The sequence below is a fragment of the Phalacrocorax carbo genome, chromosome 5 (assembly GCF_963921805.1).
Source record: "Phalacrocorax carbo chromosome 5, bPhaCar2.1, whole genome shotgun sequence".
Taxonomy (NCBI): Eukaryota; Metazoa; Chordata; class Aves; order Suliformes; family Phalacrocoracidae; genus Phalacrocorax; species Phalacrocorax carbo.
The window spans coordinates 7,574,105-7,601,025 of NC_087517.1; the positions used below are offsets into that span (position 1 = coordinate 7,574,105).

Below are 26,921 nucleotides of genomic sequence, written 5' to 3' on the forward strand. Positions count from 1 at the left end.
TAACAGCAGAGACAGAGACTCCAGATACATAATCCCTCTGACTCAGATGCTGTTCCAGGACTTCTCTCATTTGTTGTTTAAACCCTCTCTCAATTTTCAGGCTAAAATCGTTTTGGACAAATGTGTGCCCAGATAAACTGATACAAATTACCAGTCATCTCGAGATCTGAGGCTGATCTTCCCTTCTCCTTGTCATTTACTTACAGAGGGGTGGGAGGGAGAGGGTGGAAAAGAGAAGGTGAAGTGAATGGAGCAGAGCCATCGCTTCACCTCTCAGTGATGACTGGAATAACACATTGCATACAAAGCTCCCAACACATGTTCCTCAAAGCATCTTAGGAACAATTATTGGCGTTCATAATAAAATTTTTGTCACCCTGTTAAGGACAGGCGTCCATTACTGAGACACAGAGTTTAAGCTTAAGAATACAATCAGAAACACACTTGTGTTGGACCAACTGACACAGCAACACTGCCTCATACTGCTCGTGCATTTTTTTTTCCTGAGGCCTTATGGACCCGTGACAAAATCACAAGATGCTCCAATATTCCTATGTGCAAAGCTCTGCCTCCACATCCTTTATATTTCAGTTACCTATTTCTAAACTGAATAATGTTTAGCATTCAAATTCAACTACTAGAAAGGCCAGACATAAGCTCTTTCCAAACCAACAGTCCTGTGAATGCGAGCTTAAGTGTTGCCTGCTACTTCCCTTTTGTCTTCACATTTTCTCCTCAAGGTACAAGGACAGTTTCATGCATTGCAAAAGAACAGCTTTGCTGTTTCTTAGTAACTATCTGCTTCAAAGAAGTCTGTGAAGTTGACAAGAATTTTATCTACCTGAACCATTTCAATCTGCATTGCTTTAATGCCAATTTTGATACAGACTTCTCACGTAACAGAAAGAGTCCAAATAGCACCTTTCCTGCTTTCCCCCCTGAGAGCCTTATGGCCTTTCCAAACATCCTGGACTCCTTCTTCGGAAAGCTGGAAGTCAGAAATAGGTCCTCAGTGTGCTTATACATAAAATGGCTCTGAAGAGCCCTGGTGTAGCCACATGATTGACAAGGGCCACTTCTCAGGACCAGCAGTAGTGGGAACACACCAAAGGTTTTTTTTAAGATACTTTCTTCCTTCCAATTCATTTAGCAACAGGTCACTTAACTGCCCCAGAAACGGTCTTTAAGTGCAAATCCAGGGTTTTATCATTTCTCCACTACTTGACTGCAGTGCAGCTGGCCAATTAAATATTTAATACAAAAGTCCTCAATATTTAATTAGGGACACATAGCATTCTTTGGCACTTTCCTTGAATTTGAAAACAACCTTTCCCATTGTACCTATACATGAACATTTAATATGAGAACGGTGTATTCAAAGTTATTAGAAGTTTGTTGATAATGGTATTACAAGGAATTAATGTCTTGTCAGTGAGTGCTGCACATTACAGTCTTATTACTATATCCAGGAAACGGATTGAAATAATAATGTCGCTGGCCTTAATCAAATAATAAGGAAAATACACTTGATTATTCAGGAAAATATGGAAGAATTCTGAAACAAAATATTAGAGATGTAACTTCATCGGTCACAGCATGCTTATAGTCAAAGGTATCATTTAAAATACTTTAAATACTCGTCCGATAACCAAAGCTTCATATAAACTTGGTTGTGTCATGGCTAGTAATAACTATTTTGAGATTCCTACTGATTTGATTCCAGTGTCCACCAATGACAGTATTGTAGAAAACTGGACTCTACTATTCTACAAGCTAAGGTGAGAATAGTCAAGTCTTCAGATTAAAGACGTCCCCCCAAAGGAAAACAAAAAACAAACCACACTACAGAAGCACAATTTGTTCATCACGCCCCTAATACATCACTGTGCCTACACAGACCAAGTGAATTCTAATCAAGTTCTACTCTCCTTTCAAATGCAGGAAAAAAAAAAAAGCAGTGGTGCAGAGCCTGAGACCCTGGATCAGAGTTCTTCACTGCATCTGGACTCTCAAGAGCTATTCAGCTATAGTTTCAAGAGTCCCCTTCTACTGAATTTGCCATCAGTGGTAATAATCAACGTTATCATTGAATTTCATCAGTCACTTTCTACCTGCATTCCTACGTGCCCAGTACTGTAACAGGCGACGAATTCCACCATAATGATCGTAGTCTCCACCATACAAAGCTTTCACGTCACAGACGGAAGCTGTTAGTGTCGGAATTCTTTGCTAATGGGCAAACAATCTCCAAAAATGTTGCTTATGCAACTAACAAAAGCTGTCATGAATCCATGTTATTTGCACCCAGAATGAGAGGATGCAGGAGCCATTTCAGCCATTACAACACCCTGAAACACATTTCCAAGGATGAGTACCTGAACCTTCACTATCTTCTGTAAAATAAAATTTAAAAAATATTTCTGGAGGCAACATTTTTTAATTCTAATACAATAATCATACACACTGAAAACAACCCAAGTAACATAATTTAGTACTAACTGCAAATAAGTTATATTTTTCCCACATATATTTTAATAATTTACATAGGCCTAAATGAAAAAAGATAATACAGGCACACTTACAACTTTAAGAAATCCTTGGTCTTTTAGTTTAAAGGCTAAGAACTCCCAAACCACTCAGGTTTTGCTGTTTCCACGTGTTCATGTGACATTTCCGGTTTTGGTACTTTACCCACTAGGCCGAGAGGCCAGTCTGCAACTAGAACGACAGCCAGGACACAACTGCAACCTGAACTGAACCACATAACTGCCAAGAGCTTTGAAGACATCTTTTCAGCTCGAGGATCAATTATCTTCTCTGAATTCAACCTTCACAACATCAAAGACGACATTAATTTTAACATGAAAGATATGTCAAATAACATTAGTGAATCCATCATCATCATCATCGAGCAATGTATTACCCTCATTCAATGTCAGGTTGTTTTGAGGTAAGGATCCTTGTTGGAGGTTATTGGGATGGAGCTGTGACAGAGTAATAAGGAATTTGATTAAGGAACACTTGAAGGCAGCCCTAGGTCCTCGCCAGCAGCTCTTGTGGTTGCTACTCCTCAGCATGAACCCTTGGGGAGCCAAGAAAGAGCAGGTATGACAGCAGCACCTTGTGGCCAGAAGAAACTACGGCAGTAGCAACTTTCCTCCAAGGCCCCAGGAGAGGGATGTGCCCCCATATGCATCTCCTGCAGGTCTCCAGCACGGTGGTCACCTAAGACACCGCTGCTAGTATTGAGCCCCAACTCCCTTATGCTTAACTGCTGTTCTTGGCTCTGCTATTTGTGGTGTTTTGTTTTTTTTTTGTACTACTTACTACATTATTCAAACAAGAACAATCTTGAAATAATTGTCTGTAAAAACAGCTTAAATCGGATCAAGTGGCATGACACGTGCTAGAGTAAATACAAATGCATCGACCTTATTGCCCTCAGTGGGCACGGGGAGATGGGACATGGGACAAGACTTCCTGAGCCAAAGCAGTCAGTTCACCTGACCTCTGTCACTGTTTCACAAAGTAGTGTTTGGTTGGTCTGTTTTCAGGTTGGTTTAGTGGTTTGTTGTGTTTTTGTTTTGGGGGAGCGGGTGTGTCAGTTGGGTTTTTTGGTTTGATTTTGTTTACACACGTGAACTAGAAAACATTTATAGCTCAATAGCTTTGAATAGAATAAAAGAATTATTGTCTCATATTGTTTATAGATAGCCAAGATATTGTTTATACTTGTATTTGATTAACCTTTTCTCCCTCCTTCTCCTCTTAACATGCTGAAACTACAGAAAGAAAAACATTGACTTTAATAAGTGTTAACATTTACACAGGGATTTCTGGCTTCTGCCTATGACCACCTGCCTCACTGGATTTGAAGACCAATCTTCCGCACTGCTGAGTAGCTCTTATTTTCTTCTGTATAATCAAAGAATGTTATTTAACCTCCAAAGTCCTATCATACAACCATTGTTTCTTCTATTAAAGAAGGCAAGGCCAAACAAATATTCCCAACACTTGGGGGAGAGGTTTCCAATAATCCCAAGCTCCTCAAGTGAACTATTTTAGGGGCCCTAAAACATTGCATCTCCCACACTGACAAATCTCTCACAGAACATGCTCCAATTTTCAAGTTCAAGGCCACATGGATTTTTAAATTCCGTTTACTACCTCAAAAGGTTCCTCTAAACAATTTTACAACCTGCTTCAAAAACTGTTAGGAATCCAGATGGCGTTTAGCCCATTCTGGACATTTACAGCAATTTTCCACTTCGTTTTAAACAGACTAACATTATCTCTACCTACAACATAGCGTGCGATTCTTGTTGCCAAGTACTTGTACATGCAATTGCTTCTGCAGAGCTGAAATTTCTTTCCTGTAAATACATTATACATTATTTAATAGTATATATTGATATCAAAGTACCTATATATAGTATCCTTATAAATATATTATTAACTCGCTGCTTTACAAGTGCTGGCTTCAGTTCATTCTCATCTCTACAGCTGCTGCCACTCCAGCAAGGCAGTGGTCAAACTTGTACCAAGAAACAACCAGAAAGGAGAAGGTAGAGTGGAAACATCAGTAGGTACATGCTTGAGTCAGTCAACCAACTCCTGTACAGATGTCACTAAGTCTCTGTGGAGGAATACGAATTTACAAGATCAGACCTTAATTTTTTGCATCCAGAACAACAGTAAAGCAGGGCAAATGATGACAAATTAAACTAAACACAGTAGCGATTTGTATCTATTAAACAGAATATGCAAATTCAGTCATATACAATGTTATCACAACTCATTCGTTTTAGCTTCTTCAAATATTAAGGTTTTAATGGCATAATTACTAAGAAATTTTGGCATATATACAGACATACATTTAGAGAAGCTAAGGATGCACAGAAGCATAGAAACAACCTTTTTGGACTAATATCCAGCTTGCCACAGTTGCCACTTATACCCTTCTATGAGAGCTGAGGATGTGTCTGTATGTGCCACATCGGCTCAGCTCAAAGAGCAAAGCTCTTTCAGGGAGCACTGATTCATCAAGTCAGTCACTTGTGACACAGGCAGCAAACCCAACACAGAACACTGACAATTATTTTTCAGCAAATACAGAATATTGAGACATAAAAGAGGTAAATAAGTTAGAGACACTCTGCTGAACACTATGCACCAAGATCAGCCTCCCTTGCAGGATCCTGATCTATTTGCTACCCAGAGCGTCCCTCGCTGCACTGGAATTGCTCCAAGTATATTCCACAGATCAGACAGAATATTTCACTTTTGTTTCCTAATCAGAAAAACAGAAATATTTCCTTGTTGTTGTTTCAAGAGAACAGGATTTCAGAATTATTCTGATAAGCAAAAAAAATACAGCATACTGTCAGAAAATGTATTTCTTTGATTTCCTTACTTGCCCAGACTATGATGCTGGCTGTATTCTTGAAAATGGAACTACTGCTGAAAAAAAAAAAAACCACCTTTCAAGGCTAGTCAGATGAAACACCTTCTAGTGTAAAAACATTTCCCTCATAGCAACGATAACTTCAGACCAACCTAACTGGGGCAATTTCAAAGTAAGGAGGAGAATACCACAGCTGAAGACCCACAGACAGCAGGATGGAAGAAAGAGGATGAAAGTCCATTTCTACTTTCCTTTGATTTGCTATCAGTTATCCTTGCAGTTTCATCTGCCTCAGAAAGAGAGGTTTGTTACTACCTATAAAGCACACTTAATTTTGAAACAATTATAGAAGTTTGAACTTTGTTCCATTTTAAAATAAGTGGACTTTTTAAAGGGACTTTTCTTTTCTTTACTAATAAGCTGAAATATTTTGCACCTTCACACTAACAGTGTTTTCTCATTCACTGCGATTATTAAAAAGTTACACAACATATACATGAGCTAACCTAGAAATCCACACACATAGGCCCTCTCTTCACAGGAATACCAATATGTGAGAAAGCAACTCTAGAGTACGAGGCACAAAAAGCAAAACTGCACATCAGAGGACTTGGTCACTCCCGAGTGCTTTTTAATACTAACATACAGAGTTCAGTCCCATCATGATGCACTTGTTATCCACTATTCAGTACCACAAAGGATTTGAGTGTTTCCAATCTATGGGCTGTGGCGTAAACAGGAGATGGCATGGGATGAAGGCTTTCCATACCTTCAAAAGAAAATCGATATTCTATTAAACTTTTTAAGAAATCTTAAAGGTCCATTTGGTCTTATTTTCCGTTATTCTGCAGAGGTATCAAAGACCTTTGCAAACATACCTTTTTGTTTGTTTGTTTCAAACCTCCATTAGCACATATGCCTCCATCTCAGACACACACTAGGATGCATGATTTTCCATCTCTAGGCACTTCTAGGTACTAGGGAAGCTAAACAACTCTGGACATGGTGTCGGATACCAAGTCCTTAAACAACTAAAGTTTAACACGGCGGGGAGAAAGGAAACAGAGAGAAAGACTCAAGCAGAAGTATTTCTACATTGTAAATGTAAAATTATTTGGCCAATCCCAGACTGCAAAGAAATAATACTAGTCTTGGCTCCAGAACTCACAAGCTCCCAGCTATGTGCTAAGTCCTTTTAGGCCACACTAACTCAGTTTTAAACTAGAAAAGACTGCCTTCAAGTGCTGCAAAATTGAATCAATCAGGGATTGACTAGTAAGAAGGTACTGATTTATAGTGTGTCTGGACTGACCTGAAGTAAGTGGCAGCTCTGACTAAAAGAGAGGATCAGTGAAGCCAAAGATTAAGCTCTGTTTCAATAGAAACAGCCTACCAGATACTTTCCACAAGCAAGCAGATATTTTAAAAGCTCAGGCTGTGATTCAGTGAATTACTCCAGGAAAAAAAAAAAAAAAAAAATCAAAATCCAGAGTATCAAAATAATAATATTAAAAGCTAGAAGCAGACTCTATTCAAGCCTTTTTCATTTTTGCTTAAATTCTTTCAAGGTATGTCTATTTTCAGACTTTATATTATTATGTTACTAGAGAGCAGGAAGGTATCTGAAATATTTTATTTCCAGACAGTGCTGCTATACAGTGAAAATTTATTTTAAGCTAAAGACCACTAGCTTTTGTATTCTCATTTAAATAAACAAGAAACCTCACACTGACTTCGGTGGGTTTCAACATTTTCCATTTCCTCTTTTGGCTGCGTTCATGAAAAGAGGCAACAAGGGTGGAAAGGGCGCAGAGACCGAGAACATACCGGAGAAGCTGTTAGCTCAGTGAAAGGTTTTCACTTGTGGTTGTATTTCATACACATTTGTCTTACTGAAACTAAACTTTATTACCACAATTTTTCATTAGAATAAGGATAGCTATGCATTACAATATTCTTAGAGATTACATGGACAGGGTCAGTCACACCAAGTCAGGTAACTGTCATTATGCCATGGTCTCAATCAAGGACCAGTAACGAGCAACACATATGTTAAGTATTTGTATCTAGTACCCTAGCTACTAGACAGCATGATACAAGGTTCAGTAGAGAACACAGCTTACAGAGTTAGTCAACAAGACACCAAAGAGATGGAGAGGTGGTTTTTACCCTTCACTGAGGCAAGGAATAGTCAATTATATATAGAAAGTTATATACATTTGTATCTCAAATGAAATAAAGGATTGTCTATTTTAATTAAGATGACTGGTCACACTAACACCTGGATAAGAAAAATAAACTACATCATGGTTTAAAGATTAAATTAGTCTGCATTTTCTGTCAGACTTCAGAAGAGAGACTGGCCAGTTAGCGCTATGGGAAGCATCAAGAACACACGAAGAGGGAACACTTGACCACCACCACATCAAGAAAGGCTCCGGCACATCATGTAGAAAACCTTTCCAGTTTAACCTTTGTAAATGTACAAGTGAAGGTTTTCTCTCATTTCTCCATTTGTGATTTTACTATTTTGAATCTTGTAGATAAATTACTCCTTGCACTTTGCCTTAACTGTTTTGAATTAAGCATGATCTCAAGTTATCTGGACAGGAACAAGTATTTTTCTTTTAGCGTGGCAAATGTATTACACAAGGGCAGCCATGATCTGGAAGTAAGTGCCCTAGCGCAGCCACAAGTTTCCCAGGGCACACAAAAGCTAAACATACTCCCTCCAACTGGAGCTGCCACGGTGAAGAGATTGATCCCAACCTAAGGATCAGGATGAAGAGAACAATGTTGGCACCATGGAGGTTCTCTACTATGCAAAACAAAATACTGGAGGACATTTGACTCCTGAGCATCCCCAGGGAATTTATTACATGTATCCAGCATCTTGCTGAAATAAAGTATCAAGTGGTTTCCTGAAAAGCGAACATGATTTTTTTCTCCCCTAACCTCTTTAGACCCTTTATGTTTTTCTCTCACACTATTTTCCTACTGGAAACCCCACTTCATTAAGTGAAACAAAGCCATCATCATCCTTTATTCAAGTATCTTCACAAACTGTGTTTGCTCTCACTGCATCCATCGAGTGTAATGCTAATAATTAAGGGGAGACCAAGTTTATCTTTTGGTCTTCAAGTAGGTAGTTCATCCAACTTTGTACTATTGGACTATAGTTAAATGTTATCGGAACTCTATAGTTGTCTAATTTACTTCCTTTTCTCTCTCTCTTCTCTCTCTATGCATGGTTTTCTCTTAGAAAAATGCAAGCTTTTACAGATTAGGCTTCCCTTTTTAAAACTAATACAGTATATTATACTCCGGGTACTGCTCAAAGGCATAGCAAATAGTCCACATTCTGTCTTCCAGAAAAAAAGAAGTTAAAAATTACTTTTATTTTATATTTTTGGTCCTGGATCTTTCCAGAGATCAAATATTTCACTTCTTCCACAAAGTGGTTGCAGTAAGCTAGGAACCAGCAATGGCAAAATTTTTACATTTCCCACCACCACAGTCCAGCAGTCTATCTTAAGTAAAGGTTTCCTAACCACAGCTTTTTGTGAGAATTAAGACATTTTGGAATGTATACTACTTCTGCTGGTTAGGACTGGTCTTCCATAGGAGGAAACAATGGAAATTATTAACCTCCATATATCTTAAACTCCCTCACACAAGCTAATTTTTTGCAGTCACAACTTCCAGCATTTTTTAAGTTCCTCCTCCCACTCCAAACCCTATGGAAAAGTGTAACATATATCCCATTCATGTATGTCAGATCACAGGCTATGCTTTTCACAAAGACTGAAGGACTTAACGCACCACTCATGTTATAACAAACACTTTCTGCTTCTCTCTTAATTTTTCTTTTCCAGACTTTCCAACAACACCACTGCGTTTATCCCGGACTCTCAGTTGCAGTAAGCCACAAAGCTCCCCAGAGCTAAACTTCTTCAAGCCCACACAGACCTCGCGTAAAGAGTTCAAACTGAGCTCCCAACCTTTCAGGTGCTTGACAGCAACCTGCTCTGTTGTTCCACAATCCATGCTTCCCTCAAGGCTGCACGTACAAAAAAAGCTAAATTCATAATCCTTTCTTGGAGAAGCAGGTGCCATACCACCTCAAAGCACAGAGGATTACATCAGGTACACAACTCTCCAACTGAAGAGTATACGTACAGACAACTCAAAATACTCTGATACAGGTTTTAAGGAGACCAAGAGCAACTGTGAGGATGTGAAGGAACCAAAAATCCCTAGTATCTCCTTTTCCATTCTGGTAACAGGATTTTTTTTCCTGAACTTACTTTCTTAGTACTGCTCTATGACTAGTAAAGAAGAATCTATCAAAGTCTTCCATAAAAACCATGCGAAGCATACAAAACATTGTACAAAAAGGCAAAAACAGTCTAACAAATAAAAACAACAACAACTTCCTCACAGCTACAGCGCAGTCACTCTAAATTCAACCACATTAACCTTTATTTCATGCAAGAACATTCCACCGGGAAAAGTCTGAACACTGCCTTCTATGCTGATGGCACCTGGGCTACTGTGAGATATACACAGAATTACAGAATCATTTACGTTGGAAAAGACCTCTAGGATCATTGGGTCCAACCACTAACCTAACGCTGCCAAGTCCACCACTACACCATAACCTCAAGCACCATGTCTACACATCTTTTAAATACCTCCAGGGATGGTGACTCTACCACCTCCCTGGGCAGCCTCTTCCAATGCCTGACAACCCTTTCAGTGACGAATTTTTTCCTAATATCCAAACTAAACCTCCCCTAGCGCAACTTGAGGCCATTTCCTCTTGTCCTATCGCTTGTTACTAGGAAGAAGAGACCAGCACCCACCTCACTACAGCCTCCTGTCAGGCAGCTGCAGAGAGCCGTAAGGTCTCCCCTCAGCCTCCTCTTCTCCAGCCTAAACACCCCCAGACTCCTCAGCTGCTCCTCATAACACTTGCTCTCCAGACCCTGCCCCAGCTTCGCTGCCCTTCTCTGGACACACTCCAGCAATAAAATTTCCCTCTTGTCCTGAGGGGCCCAAACCTGAGCCCAGCATTCGAGGTGGGGCCTCACCAGTGCCGAGCACAGGGGCCCCATCCCTGCCCGGCTCCTGCTGGCCACACCATTGCTGACATAAGCCCGGGTGCTGGTAGCCTCCTTGGCCACCTGGGCACTGCTGGCTCATGCCCAGCCAGCTGTCAGCCAGCACCCCCAGGGCCTTCTCCACCAGGCACTTTCCAGCCCCTCTGCCCCAGGCCTGGAGCATTGCCTGGGGTTGTTGTGACCCACGAAGTGCAGGACCCAATACTTGGCCTTGTTTAACCTCAAACAATTGGCCTTGGCCCATCGATCCTGCCTGTCCAGATCTCTTTGCAGAGCCTTCCTACCTTCAAGCAGATCAACACCCCTGCCCAATCTGGTGTCACCTGCAAAGTTACTGAGGGTGCACTCAATCCCCTCATCCAGATCATTGATAAAGATATTGAGCAGGACCGGCCCCAACACTGAGCCCTGGGGAACACCACTCGTGACCAGCCACCAACTGGATGTGACTCCATTCACCACCGCTCTCTGGGCTCGGCCGTCCAGCCAGTTTTTAACCCAGCACAGATTGCACTTGTCCAAGCCGTGAGCAGCCAGCTTCTCCAGGAGAATGTCGTGGGAGACAGTGTCAAAGGCCTTACTAAAGTCCAAGTAGACGACGTCCACAGCCTTCCCCTCATCCACTAAGTGGGTCACTTTGTCATAGATGGAAATCAGATTAATCAGGCAGGACCTGCTTTTCATAAACCCATGATCACTGATCACTTGGTTATCCTGTGTGCGTCGCATGATGGCACTCAAGACAATCTGCTCCATAACCTGCCCCAGCACCAAGGTCTGGCTGACAGGCCTGTAGTTCCCCAGATCCTGCTTCTGGCCCTTTTTGTAGCTGAGTGTCACATTTGCTAACCTCCAGTCAACTGGGACTTCCCCAGTTAGGCAGGTCTGCTGATAAAGGATGGAAAGTGGCTTGGTGAGTACATCTGCCAGCTCCCTCAGTACCCTTGGGTGGATCCCATACAAGCCCATACACGTGAGCGTCTAAGTGGTGCAGGAGGTCACTAACCATTTCCCCTTGGATTATGGGGGCTTCAGTCTGCTCCCTGTCCCTGTTTTCCAGCTCCAGGTGTACCCGAGAACAACTGGTCTTACCATTAAAGACTGAAGCAAAGAAGGCACTACATACCTCAGCCTTTTCCTCATCCTTTGTCACTATGTTTCCCCCTGCATCCAATAAAGGATGGAGATTCTAAATGCATTGATATAATGCACTACATGATATAATGTATTACACTAATGCATCTCTCTGGGAACAGAGGTCAGCTTTAATAAGCTACCTGAAGTCCAAGTGACTCCAAAACATGTGCTCCAGTGCTAGCAAGTGCTTCACTGAGCTACGATCTAAAGTAAATCCAGATCCAAAAAAAAACCAATTAAAATCAAGATCAAGAATTTACAAAGTAATCACAATATGGACACCAGAAATTAGTATTTTTCATCTCAGTAGCATAAACAGGTACATTTTTTATAAACATTTGCAAGCCTACTGTCTAACGCCTGGAGACTGTGTAGTTTCTACTTCCCCAGAAAGTTTCAAGTATTTTAAGAATACATGTAAGGTTTCACTCATTACTCTAAATTATCAGTTAGAAAGGCAACTGAAGTCTATCTTCTACAGTTCCTTTTCTTCATCTCAGAATGGCTCATAAGTATGGCTTTACTAGAAGAATTTTGGGTTTAACTTCACATTAGATAAAACCTTTCTCTATATCTCTCTGTACAGAAATGTTTGTACAATTTTGATGAATAAAGACAAAAAGAGCATGGTCAAATAAAAAATAATGCTGTCACAGCGAAAGTAAAAAATTCATAATGAACTGCAAAGACCTATTGCAGCACTTGGTGCTTAAACCCAGAAGGATTTCTTCATTTATTAACACCCTGTCCTTGTTCAACAGCATACTAATGAAGTTAATCTAAAGGCTAAATTTCAATTATGAATCACAGAACCACATCTCTGCTCACTGATTGCTCAAATAATCTGAATCAAGCCTTTTCCTATACAAAGCACAGTGGTTGACTGCAGATAAAAAGTTCCCAAAACATCAAAAATATTCAGTCCAGAAGGTAAAATCTGACAAACACCTGTTTTCACATCCATTCAATAACTTTGTGGCAAAGTAATGATTTCTAATAACTTGACAGACTGCTCGCTCACTTAAAATATGCTGCACAGGTTTGAACAATAAAAAGAACAGTAAATGTTTAAATCTCTCAGGCTTGCAGCCAAGACAAAGTCTTCAGCCAGAGTAAAAAAGGGTTTCCATTTGCTAAAATAATTTAGGAGAAAATGTTTTCCTCTCCAGTACCTACAATGCATTTGTCTTGGAACAAAACCTGAGAGAATCACCAAAGGAAATCCAAGATCAGCGAGAGGCAGTACCTCACTCAGCAATTAATATGCACGACTACAGACCAAGATGTGTTGTTTCATGATGTATCAACGCAGCTCACATAAGGAGCTGAAGCAGAGAACTGGAAAAAACACAAAATATGAGTAATGACAACGACCTGGGTCATTTGCTTCCAATTGCTTCTGCAAACAGAAGAGTGATGAACACTCCCATGAACACCAAACCATGTTGCTATCACATCTGAAAGGCAGATATGAAGGAAATACTGCATCTGCTTTTTAACAAGAAAATAAAGAGAAATTGAACACCCAGCCTTTAGTTTTTAGCTGAGAGGACAAGGCATGGAAGGACTTCTTGTTTCTGATGGGAGTCAAAGGAGCAAACGGGAACCGGAACATGGGAAAGCCACGAGTTTCAACTGACTATAAACCAGGGCCAAAGAAACCAGAACCTTTCAAATGATCTCTCAGAAGCGTCTTCACCACACAGTGCATGCGATTTCCATATAACATAACAACTCTAGGATTAATTCCTCTATTTCTTGTGGGGAAAGAAACCCAGGAAAAAAATAAATGAACCATTACAAACCATTATCTGACCATCTCTAGGAGTAAAAACTTAAGAGGAGATTTTCCAAACCTAGGACAAGACAGTGATAAATTCCTCCTTTACACACACCTATAGGCTCATGTTCATATTTCAGGAGAGTCCAGCTCACAGATAAGAGAGAAGACTCCCAAGACTTGCTGCCATTCCACAGCACTCGAACACAGGTCAGGTATATTTGACTACTTTTCACTAAGTAGTAAGACTTCCCCCCCTCCCCTTTCAAGTTAGACAAAGTCAAATATACACACCCACATCTTCACAGCAGCCACTGCACAACTGAAGGTTTCTACCGTCACAAACACAAACACTAATCCCTACAATTCTTCAGTTCCTGTTCTTCAGGATATAAACACAAACAGTGCAAATTTTTGACCTCCAGCCTCAGCCTACTGGTACCCCTTTTCACTGCCTTCACCCTTCAAGCACACCTCACCCCCGGGAAGTTATCAGCACCCAGACAATCCTCAGACTTTTTAATAATTAAAAAAAAAAAATAAATCATGAAAATAAATGCTTATCATTAAAAAAAAAAATCAGATTTTTTTTCCAGATTGCCAAGATATTCATAATGTTATCTGATTTGGCAATATTGACTACTACAACACTGACAGGTACATGCAAAACGATTTGGCAATTACATCCTTCCAAAGTGCAAAAATCTTCTCATTGTCAAATCCAAACCAGGCCCTTTGCTTTTGTGTTTGACTGGATGCTGTGCAAGTTTTCCTCCGTGCCTCAGTCCTTAAATAAGCTGTTTCTCAGCAACACGTTCATATTTGTCAGACTGAGCAATAGGCACATACGTGTATGCTTAGCAATATGCTTGGTGGAAGTGGGGCAGTTGTCATTTATAGTTTTTACCGAAATACATCTTAATTGAGTAGCAGCATTATGCCACAAATGAGCCAGAAAAAAAGGCCAACAATAATGACAGACCACTAGAAATAATCTGTTGTCTTCTGGGTAAACTGTTCAATGCTGAAACTTATTATCTGTAAAAGCACCTTTTGAATCACTTTTGTTTTGCCCTGTGGAATACCTTAATGTTTCTATTGGTAATAAAATTTCTGGCTTGCAATACTGCCCTTGTCTATAAGACTGCAAGAGAAGGGAAGGAAAAAGATGAAAACAGGGAAAAACAGAACTGCTGTTATTATTAAACCTTTACGTTACAGAGTTAATTCCAGCTAAACATTTTTATCTGTTGCACTGTTTATATGAAGTGGATTTTTTTTCCTAGAAAGGAAAAAGGAAATCTAATTTTTGCACCCGAGTGTCAAACAACTCCATGGTCATCTATATCTGCACCGACTGTACTTCTGCTACAAGTAATCTGTTAAGCAGCACATCCCCAGCTGGGGACTGTAATTAGGGTGCAAACTGCCATACAATCCCCTTGCCAGATTGATGAAGGAGACCTCTTACAAGGTGATCCAGAAGGCAGTGTTGAGACCATTAATCATTTATCCGTCGAGGAGAATACAAAAAGCTCTGCCACCAAGAGCATTACACTGCAAAAGTATCCTGACTAACAGCTAAAAATCTAGTGAAGTTATAATTATAAGGTCAGTTATTAGTTAGTATATTATTTTTAAAAGTTTGGGGTAAGTTCAATCCAAAATGAGGTATTCAGATTTCAGACAGAATTTGACACTCATACTTTGCTACTCCTTTTAAAAGCTTGATAATGATCAGCTCAGAGGTTTTTTAGCTCTACTAGCAGCATCCCCAGACAGCAAACAAATGTAATAGTAATCTACAGAGCAAGCTTAAATACACTCCCAGGCTGCCAGTATTTCATCCTGCAACTATTCATTTTTGGGGATTTGAATCCATGGAAAATGCAAATATTTTCTATAATGTGTAATTGCAGATATTAGTACAAAAATTCAGTCTACAGTGAGAACACCAAATCTTGAACACCTGCCTAATGGGGCCTTCACTGTCCATCCTAAGCACATAAGTCTTGACTCTGCCAAACATTAGCTAAAAAATTTTTAAATATGCTTACTATAATGAAATACCTCAAGTATTTAAAGTTGAGTTCAAGCTTAAGTGCTTCCCTTCTTCATTCTTATTTGATCCAATAAGCATGCCCACACCATCCTCACAGAACTCATGACACTACTAAGAGATAAAAATGCAAAAGTCAAGATCAATTATGTAGTCTAAGGGTATATTGCTACAGTTCGAAGTAATTTTCTTTGGAAACAAGTTTTTAACCTTCATTTTGCATGCAGCCTCATGTTTTGCTTACCACACACCCTCCAAGATTATCAGCATCAAAAGTTTCTTAGCTATATCCATCAGCTTCACATACATTTCACATGAGCCCAGCCTAAGGAGGAGCCAGGTGGGCAGGGAAAGGGGAGGAGGAGCACTCCCTTCCCCTCCCTCGAATTATCTGGAATTTAATAGAATTGCCTGGGAGACTTCTGCTGCTTCAAAAGCAAACAAAATCTATCCTATGCAACCATCTACCAGAGTAACAGAAAATACTTTTTCCTGTAGAATGTGTAATAGAGAAGAAACTTAATCCAAACACATCATTACATAGTCCAACAGGATTTGCTTACAAATTCTAAAAACTATCCCAGTGAAGGCAAGCTCCTAGTAACTTAGCCTAAAGAACAGTCAGCAGACAAGTACTTTTTTTTTTAACTGAAAAAGCCAGATCTAAATAATTTTCCACGGATCATCAGCAAGCATCTCTGAAATCAAGAGGAGAAAAAAAATCTGCCACCTGTGGCTATGAAGTTAAACCAATTTAAATATTTAAAAAACATTCTTGCTTGCAAATTATGATACTTCCCCCACAACTCTCCTCATTCCCTAGAGATAAGAGGATTTCTTCTAAAGGACACAGCGAGGGAGGCAAAGCATAGTGAATGCATCTCAGGAGTGAGGAAAGCCCAACAAAATTTTCAGCATCACGTGCCTTTACAACAAGGATTCTTTTGCAAACATAACTGTAGGCATAACAAAGCTTTTTATTTGTTTCTGCAACACTGGGAAACTTCTGATTTCCAAAACCCTTGCTTGCATGAATAAGCATGCAAGTAATCTTCTGAATATGTTAGTGAGAGAAGGATGCAGAAGTAGCTTCATTATCATTAGACAGCATCTTACAGGCAGCTGTGGAACACAAGTTTCTTAAAAATTACTGTCACAATGAAACACCATAATCCATTTCCACTGCAAGTTCTATCATATATCACTGATTCCCTCAATATTTACATTTTTCCAATACAGCCTGAACTAACGATAAGAGCTCAGCAACGCAGCAGGAGCGTGCATAGGATAATTCGCATAGTCTAAGCCACTGTATCTTTTTAATAGCAGTCAGTAACATTAAAACATCACCTAAGAGAACAGAGCATAACTTGCAAACACAAAAGATACAAACCTGAAGATGACAAGGACGGAAAATCAAGTGTGGCATCATTTCCTGAAAGGCTGTGATAATGATGTAGCAGAGACTTAGCAAAATTTTTAAAAATTATAAAAAAAAAAAAGATCTCTACACTGGACAACCCAAGGCAATCCAGTGACACACTACAACATCTAATCCTGCTATTAATATTTCATGAAGCTTGATCCTGCACACCAGTGGCAATGGAATAGAAAGTATTAAACACAGCACATGACTAAAGTAATGCTGCAACACTTCAAACAGTTAACACCCAAGTCACTAGTACATTGATCTTATTTTGGAGTAACAAGGAAAAAAACACCTCCCCCCCCAGCCTTTTTGAGTCTTGCTGTATCATCACTTACTGGCATTAATATTGCTCTCATCTTTAGGCAAGCCCTTAAAGACTCTGATCCTTTATATCCTTTAAAGGGAGCAATTAATGTTGCTATTCGAAGTTCCTGACCTTTAGCTCTCAGTCCCAGTAGTGTTATTCAGATTTTTCTTTTCGGGTTTAGCAGAAACTAGTAACTATTTGTGTCTTCCTAAAGGCAGGCATGCATTAATCCTAACCTCAAATTGGAGTCAATTTTGGAAAAGTAATTCCCGAAGTTTTCACCTCCAAATGTGCTCCTCTGCAGGATCAGATGCTTCCCAAATTCTGACTGCCCTTCCAAATCACTTCAGTCTAGATGTTCTGCCTTCCAGAGATGTTTTGGCAAATCACTTTGAAAATGCTTTCATAGCTGCAAAAAGTTTTGCATCTCACACTGCTTTCCCCCTCATCATCCTCTGCAGGAGGATGACTATTGCTATGATTATTTCCAGTGAAGCCACAGTGCTAAGTTCCATTGCTTTATTCCTGCTAACGCCACTCCCACTCAGCCTTCCTGCCCCTCCTTCTTCCCCACAAAATTATTTACGCAGCCTCCCTTTTGCCTCTTTCAGGATGGAGCATCCCAGAATCAAAATAATATACTTATTATTTGCTGCCTTCATCTATTTTGAGTTTTTAAACTGCCAAACACAGAGGCTGATACCTAGAAAACTAAGCAAACGTCATTTTCAGAACTAACCCACAAGGGCATCTTGCACCTTATTTTCCAAGTATAATTAACATATGCCACCTTTTACAAGGTGCCAAATACCTTGCACCCCTCCCCCCATAAAAAGGCCTCCCAAACACTCTTTAAAAAAAAAAAGAAAACAAACAAAAAACACACTAAATCTTACCTAGCCCATCAATATCTTTCTGCATTAAACCTTTCCTGATATGAAAGTCATTACAGCTCATCTGGAAGACTGACAAGCTAAGACTTCTCTAAACCCAGAGAAAGGGTATACTACAGCCGAGACCCTTCCAAACAGCCAGGGAAAAAGTTATACCTATCTAAACAGAAAGTGAGCCAGGCTCAGCTCATGCTGCACAGGGAAGAGGCAATCAACTTGACAGTAAATGTAATTAGTGTTAGACTTCCTGCCAAAATTAGACATGATATAAGCAGATATATCAAACGATTCTGACATGATATAGGTAGCTAAATATATGAAATGAAGGCAGGGGGTAGCTTGGCTTTTGGAAGGGTAGGAGTGTGGGGGGATTATTTTAAGGGAAAAAACCAAACCTTGACATGCCTCCATCATTTCTGTCTCCATCTTGTTTGTTCATTAAAGTTTCTCTTCTCCTTTCTAGTTCCTATTTCCATCATGGTCAGAGTGACACAAAACATTCTCTTTTTGTTGCAGCTCACTAAAAGCGAAGCTGCATCATGCCTCTTTTTCATGTCTTTTCTTTCTTCCTTGTCATTCAGAGGCTTCAGCCCATTTGCTTTCTGAACACATTTGCAGTCCAAATCCGTTTCTCAACACCAGCTCGCTTGTTTGCCTCTCCTCTTTCTCATTTGCACTCACCAAAATTCCTTCGCATCATATCGCATCTCCGTTCCAAGCTGCCACCATCTCCTGATTGTCACTCACACATCTCCTTTTCCCTGGTCTCCATACCAAACTTCCGTCATCTTAGCAAACTTCCTCAGATGAGCAATTTTCTATTATTTTAAACACATTCTACTGTTTTCCTTTCCATAACCACACATCTTTTTCACCGCTCCCTGTCAACTTGTAAAGCTTCTCTATATTTGCTCATTCTTCCACCAGGTTAGCTTCAGTGCAGTGCGTCCACATTTCCTTTATCACTTCAATACACTGACCAAACACCTCAGACTCATTTCACATCTCTCTGTGTCTAGCAAAACAAGACAAATTAATAAGGTACCGCAGCAGGCTCTGCAAAAAATCCTTCCTTACCAAATTCCAGCACTAAGCTCCAGAGATACTCTAGAACTAATAAATGTTAGCAAAAGCTTCAGAAGATAACTTGTCTGAGAGCTACTCTAACAAATGTATTTTTTTAGTACCTAACTTAGACACGATAGTGGAAAAGAAGAGTCATTCCCAGCTTAACACAAAAGCAGAAGTAACAGGAAGACAGCAATCCTCAACCCTCCCAGACCTGGACCTGGAGATTAATGGGCTTTTCTATTCAATGGACAAACTGGGGGGCAGGGAACCCACCTCCCTTCCCAAAATAAGAACTGAACTAGAACTGAAAGCTAATTTTCTTTCTTGCTTCTGCTAGAAAGCAACACTAAAGCTTTCATTTACAGGCACCCAGGTTTTCTTCCAGAAAAATTACCTCTTCACCTCGGGGAAATGTAACCTTTTGCTCATTTTGTTTCCATTTTGAATCAAAGTTTTAAGTAAAACTACTACAATCCTGTGATGTTTAGACAAAATTTAGCTAATTCCCAAACCATTTCACTACTGCTAGTGACCTTTCACTAGCAATATGCTGTCCACAGAGCAAGTTGTGTCCCCCCCAAGTGGAAGCTCTGGGTGTCTCTGTTTTATGCAGCACCTGAAGTTGTCACTAACGTACTTGAGGTGGAGAAAATCTAGGCCAAGCACAGATATTTATGACTTTTTTTGACGGAGAGTTTACAAATTACTTTACCCCAAAAAGTAAGTCCTTAACTGGACTTGTCTTTGCTGTTCGTTCCAGCAAACACAGAGCATATTGCTGTTCATCTCCTGACAAATTACTCTCCAAGAGAATACAAATCATTCATGCTGAGCTTCAGAAAGGCTCTGGAAGAGAGCTCTGTTTCAACCCACTGGAGACAAAAAGCCAGCCACAAAACAGACTCCATCCCAGTGGAAAGCCTCCCTTGCTCGTAAACACAAGTTTTAATCCCATTCATTAACAGCTGAATTGCACTCACCTTTATTGTGCTACATCTTCAGGTCACTCTTCCATCCATTACATTTTTTGCTGTGAGCGTATTCTCTGTTTTACTAACAACTGCAATGTAATTCAACACACATTCCTACACAGGACAGGTTATTTTCCTGACTTTTAAAACATTCCACAGGATGGAGCACAGCTGAATTTTTAAGCAGCAAAACAAGACACACACACACACACACCACAAGAAGCAATCCTACTGTGTTTCTGTTGGGATGGTTTTGTAAAATCAAGTTTGCCATACCTGTCAAGCCTCCCACCACCCAAGTTTTCTCCTTCACGAATGAACACCACACACTAAAAACTGATGCTACATAAACCGGACATCATTGCTAGACATAGTTGCAATCACAGACTTGGCTGCTTTCACCACTACTAAAGCTGTATATTGTGTTTACTACAGGTATCTGAAATTAATTACAGAATCTTAAATAGTTGCAGCCTACAGTTCTCTAAGTATCTCAGAAGGCATAAATTAACGCCCACGAGTCATTACCCCGATGTTGCAGTGCCCTCAGCCTCACTGCTCTGCTCTCTACTGTCTGCTGACATCAATTTTGCAATGAAAACCCAGCAATTCATTGAGAATAGGTACCTAAGCAAAGAAAAAAACTTCCATCTAGAGACAGAATATCACTGTCCTGTTCTACATGCATTAAAAAAAATCCAAGATTTTTAAGAGATATATATATATATAGGGGTTTTTTTTAAAATATCTTACAAACTGCTCTGGTGAGTTCAACTCTCCAAAATCACCTGTTCAGAACACAGCAGACAGAAACCCACATTACCCTCACCATGTGCTGAAACAATGCCAATAGGAATTATAAGCTATTGTGGGCGATGGATCAGAAATGGCCACAATTACACCTAACAACTGAAGAGATTGTTTCATTTGATCATTCTTTTGGAAGGCTAAGTCAGTCTGAAAGGGCCAAGTGGCATGTAGCATCTTCCTGTCCATTCTTGGCAACCTGAAGACAGACAAGGAGTCCCCCCCCACTCTGAGCAAGGCTGGGACCAGAAGCTTGCCACACTAATTTAGATTATCTCTAATCTTTTAAAAATATCCACTATCACTACCAGAATATCTCTTTTCTGCAGGAACGTTATATTTTATATTTCAGCAGCTGAGCCAGGAGGGTAACAATTTCTCCACTTTCTAACACTTTTTAAGTAGTTTTAGATGTTCATTTCCTTTATAAAACCATTTATTTTCCCTCTCTCCCTGTCCATACTGCCCTTTTCAGGTCACATCAGCTCAGCTGAAATACTTTTCATACTTTACTGCACTGCAACTGCGTTTGCATGCTCTGCCTTTATCAGTGGGCAGTCTGCACCACCAAGGGACATCGGAGCCACCATGGGTATCGGACAGCCGATTATCCTGCATGTTATTCCATGTCCACTAGCGCCTGCCCAGCACACGCATGGATACTATACACCGCACACACACCTGCTCAGCAGCCCCTCGGAAGGCCAGTTTCCAACCCTAAGCAAAGGGGACGGTGCTGCAACAAGCAGGCAAGTACAGGGAGGCACTGGATAAAATGAAGAGAGCTGAGGCAGGTAGAATTTACTACATCATTAATAGAGTTTTTCCTTTGCTTTCTTGGTGGTCCTTGAACCTCTCTTTCCTCACCCATTTCATACACTTTCTCAAAATAGCTGCCTGCTATGTGAATGCAGGTGGGGAAAAAAACCACAACCCTCCTTTTAAAGTAGCTAGCTTATTTTCAGACCCCAAATATAAGCATTAGGTAGATGAGACTCAACAGAAGAGAGAGAAGCAACCAAAAAGCTTCTCCAAAAAAATTAGCAGAAGATTGTTTCAGTCAGAATAAAAGCTTAACAAATAAAAATCATAATAGGAAGCGCAACTAAAAGCATTCCCAAGAAAAATTATGCAGCATGTCCTTAATTCTCAAGTGTTTAAGCTAAACTCAGAAGTACAAAGGAATGCCTAAAGATAACTCAATAAGGAGGTATTAAAACAGAAATAGCATTACTGGCATGTTTATGGTAAGCTTGCTAGTCCAAAGCCCAGTATTTTTTCATTCTCATGTCTAAAACCAGACTGCAGACAATGAGCACTTGTGCTCAGAATCAGAAGTAAGGCAGGACGGCTCCTCAGTGACTCAGAGGCTGGACCTCTGCAGACTCACAGAGTGAGCAGAGAAACCTGCCTTCCTTGCAGAGTTTCTGGTTTTAAATGACCCACACAACTTTTTTTATCCTCTGGCACAAACCCCTGGGGTTGTTTTGGTTTGGAGTTGTTTTGTTTTGGTTGGTTTCTTTTTTTCAAATAAACAGTACTTTATTTTGCCTGTGGTGCTTTATCTGTTTCCCCTATGACAGGACCTGCTTCATCACCACCCTGGAAGCAGCTTTGGATGCAGCGGGATGCATGGCTTCCAGCAGGAGCACGGCAGAGTCTGGCATCCATCGGCACCACCCTCGCATGGCAATCACACCTCCATTTCACAGCACACACAACCCACCCCATTTACTTTACTTTACATGATCTTGGGGCAAATAACAGAAAAGGTAGCTTTACCAATATCTGGAATGATATCTCAGTAATAAATTAAGATTTTTCAAAGCTCAGGCAAAGGGCTGGATTGACATGTGGGCAAAGCCTCATGGTATGGGAGGTCCCAGAACACAGCGAGCAGCATGCTGCAACGGCACAGAGATTTGTGGCCAGAAAGTTTGATTCTGTCATATCATGAAAATTAATTACAATAAGGCAAAACAGCCCATCCGTAGCTTCTAAACATCTCTGGTTTACAGGCAAACCACATAAGCTCTCACCCCTAGGCAGACCCAGCAGCACTCCCTTTCCTCAGCCACACTGATAACACAGGAGCCTGTGAACTGCAGCCAGGACAAGACAAATTTTCAATTTCTATTGTGTTAATAAACAACAAAGCAGCTATGGTTTGTGAATACAATGCTTTTTTCTCACCAAACCCCAAGATTCAATATAGTTCCTAACAGCTGACAACTTAGACACGTACTTTTTGAATGCACTTTGAGGCAGTCCAGCAGGACAGTTTCCCTCACCTACAAAATGCCCCAGGAAATTCCCAAAACCACCTTTGCATCAGGCAGCTTGAGCAGACAGATTTCTGCTTCCCCCCATCCAGCCCATCGACAGCATCGCGCCCCAGCACAGCACACACCATTAAAGCACAGTATATACTTCCAAAGGAGAATGGAGAACTTACCTCCCTGAACAACAGCCTGGAGGCATTTCCATCACCTCTTTAATCTGAAATAGCATCCCTGTTGATCAGCTCTCATAATCCCTTTTGGTTAAGGTACGTGGGTGCAAGCAGAATTGCAGGGCAGGGAAGCAGAGCAGACACAGGTATTCATGTTGTTGGCAAAGCACTGTCAACTCAAGGTATTTTTATTATTTACTTATCCCACTCTTTGCTTATAGCCTGCGCAGCCATACAAGCTTAGTTGCCTTGGACACCTCGATAGGACCATTCACATCACAGCACATCTTCCACCAGACCCTCCTGCCCACCTACCGCCAGGAACGGGGAACCAAAAGCTTCCAAAGTGCAACCACCACCTGCTTTTTCCGCTCCCCAAAACCACTCTCATGTCACTATCTTTGTGCTGTTATTCAGCAACGAGCTTGGCACAGAGTACCTGCAGCATCTGGCATGTGTCACCCGCTCCAGCTCAGGCTCCTCACGTGCTCCCCTCTGTTACCAGCCGCTGGGACAGCTGCTGCTGTGCCCAAATACAAAAGGAACAAGTGTCTAAAACAGGCACAAGAGCTCTGCTCATCTGTCTGAGGGCAAGACATAAGAGGCTGAAAACCGATTGCGGAAAAAATTGTACCAAAGTGCAAGAAGGCCTGTGGGAATCCCCATAAACCCACATTCTTACTCACAAACCCCAGAACTTCTCTGCCATCAAAGGCAGCTAAAGGCAGCAGCCTGAGTGCCTCCTACCAGAGCAGCGTGTCAGCAAACACGCGTCAGTGCGATCCTTATCGGTAAGGCTTTCTAGTGAAGAGACATCCCTAGAAAGCAGTCACCACGAATACGGCTTTCCTGAATATCGCTACCGATCCAGAAGTAATGAAACAGATAATATGGCCCCAGGGTACAAATCAACCACCTACCCTAATGCATACAGATGGAGCTTCACAGCAGTTCTGGTCTTCCATTACCGGAGTGAAACAGGATCTCTGAAAGACCATCATGGCAAAGCAGAAGAGAAGCTTACTAGTGAGTGATGTTTATTACTGATTCTCCAGAAAATGCTTTTAAATGCTACAGTCAGAAAAAATTTCTCTGTTTTCATGTATGAAGACGAGTAGACACGGCTTCCTCTCAAAGAGCCAAGATAAAAAAAGCAAGAACATACAGCCTCCTGCTCTTCCCTGATGTTGCAGAAAAGACTTTGCTGAGAGGTGTCTAAATACTTTTTACAATAATCAACAATGAAAAAACTACTTTAGCCAGTCCCACCAAAGAAAGTAGCAAAAGTGGCATGACTTACAGCAGGATCACGCTCCTCTTGTTGACACGCACATCAGTTAAAGCAGTAAGACTTCCATAATGCCCTAAAACCGACTCGGCAAATGTCTAAGGTACAGGCACGCACAGAATCTCTCTGCTTGCATCCTCAGAAGAATTTAGCACGTAACACCAAAAGCCTACTCCCGCAAAGACACAGTGTTACGCGTTTTGAGCCAGTCACATCCCCACGAACCAACCAAGCCGACAGGCAGCGCCGCACCCATGTCACACACCCTGACGTATCCACACCTGCCGTCTTTGAGAAGTATCCCTGTGCTCAAGCATGTTACTTTAATACCATCTCTTTCCTCTTTGACACGACATTACTTAAACTCCACTGAAACCCTTCCAGAACCTAAAGAGCTCACCACTTTTTTAATCAGTTTCCTTAAAGTTTGAAGATTTTATGATGCCAGTTGAGCATCCAGGCACGGCACCTGCGTGACACAAGGCACAAGAAACAGCAGCTCTCTCAGTCACCGTGTCCTCTCTCGTGTTCCTTCAGCTCTAACAGGTACGTTATCCCACTCGCCCGCACGCACACGATAAAGACACCCATTCCCCACACAACTTCTTTCAGAAATTACACTCTCAGGAAATTAATTTTTTAAGCTCATTTTTTCTTTTCATTACAGGAATTAAACAATACGTTTCAATTATACAAAAGAGCTGGAGGCAGCGGTCAGCAAGTACTTTTATGACCCTCATCTATTCTTTTAAAAGCCTTCTCCAGAAACGCTCAGGCAGGCACACGAGTGGGAGGGAGGGAGGGAAGGGAGAGGAGGAGGGAAGGAACATGTCTACAGCTCGTCCTCGTTCACATCTTCACACAAATAAAGTCCAAACTCCACATGGTTTGACCTTGAACGAATAACAGCGTACAAAATAAATAAAAGGACAAGCGTGACAAATTAAGAATAAACGCTCAAAGTAACGAACGATTATAAGCAAGAAGCGTATGACAGTGCCTTCTTTAAAATCACCGACCGAGGAATCAATGGAGGGAAAAAGACAGCTCAAACACATTTCAACGCTGTGACTGAGGGTGGGTGGGTGAAAAGGCATGATTTTATAAGCCGCCCCGCACGACAAAAAGCACGAACCCCAGAAGAGCCGGCCCTGCGAGCAGAGGCTGTGCTACTTTTAGAAGCTCTCCAGCAGCCAGGAGTTTGCAGCAGTTACCTGACCAAGCCCAGGCAGGCGATAACACAGCTGCGTGCTGCCCTGAGCGGCTCTTATCTGTTAAAACTTCACCCGTTTCAGGGAGGCGACGGTGCTCCGAGACCACCCGGCGCCGCGGCTCCCGCTGCCCCCCGGGGGCGGCCGCCCCAGCCCGGCAGGAGCGGGGCCGGCGGGCGCGGGCGGCCGGGCTCCCCGCACAGGGGCGAGCGAGGAATTCCAGTCAGAGCGCTCCCAAAAAACACAGCAACTTCTCCCGCGCGGCGCGACCGACCGACCGTCCGTCCGCCCGTCCGTCCGCACACCCCCCCGGACGCGGCCCCGGCCCCGGCCCCACCCGCTCCCCCCGGCCCCGGGGCGGCCGCACCTCCTCGCAGCCCGGGGACGGGGGGGCGCGACATGGAGCCCGTCGCGGCGCGCTGCGGCGGGCGGCTCTGCGGTGCCGGCGGGGCGGGCGAGCCCGGGCGGTGCGGGGCGGCGGTGCGGGGCGGGGCGGCGGCGAGGGGCGGTCAGCGCTCAGCCCCGCGGCGCGCAGGGGCGCGGCGGAGCGGCGCCGCGGGCGGAGGGAAGATGGAGGGTGGGCGGGAGCCGCCCGCCCATCCCGAGGCCGCCGGTCGGGCTCGGCTCGGCTCGGCTGGGCTTGGCTCGGCTCCGCTCCGCTCCGGCGGAGGAACCGGCGCCGTCTGACGCCCTCTGCCGTGCGGCTGCCGGGCGGCGGGGCGGGAGGGGGTGCGGGCCGGTGGGCTCGGCTGGAGGCGGGGCGGGGGTCCCCCGGCCCCGCGACCCCCCCCTCTCCCGGCGAGGGTCGCTCCGGCTTCACCTCCAGAGCGTTCGCTCCCGGGCCGCTCGGCCGGGCCCGAAAGCCGCCTGCAGCTGCAAACCTCGTGGAGGCTTAAAAACCCGGGGGAACTTACTCTCTTTCAACGTAAAGAGAGACCGAGATTTCCACGTATCTCCTAGAACACGAAGCAGCTCTACAAAACTAGTTA

The 26,921-nt window shown here is 42.2% G+C and overlaps 1 protein-coding gene across 2 annotated transcripts in view; it reads right to left on the reverse strand.

Annotated features, from left to right (window-relative positions):
• The window catches only part of THSD7B (thrombospondin type 1 domain containing 7B), a 336,705-nt gene extending 310,283 nt beyond the window's left edge, over window positions 1-26,422 (reverse strand). For both annotated transcript variants that reach the window (XM_064451039.1, XM_064451040.1), the window contains exon 1: window positions 26,300-26,422. The gene's annotated coding sequence lies outside the window, so the exon portion shown is untranslated. The remainder of the gene's footprint in view (window positions 1-26,299) is intronic.
• Between the last annotated feature and the right edge of the window lie 499 nt (window positions 26,423-26,921).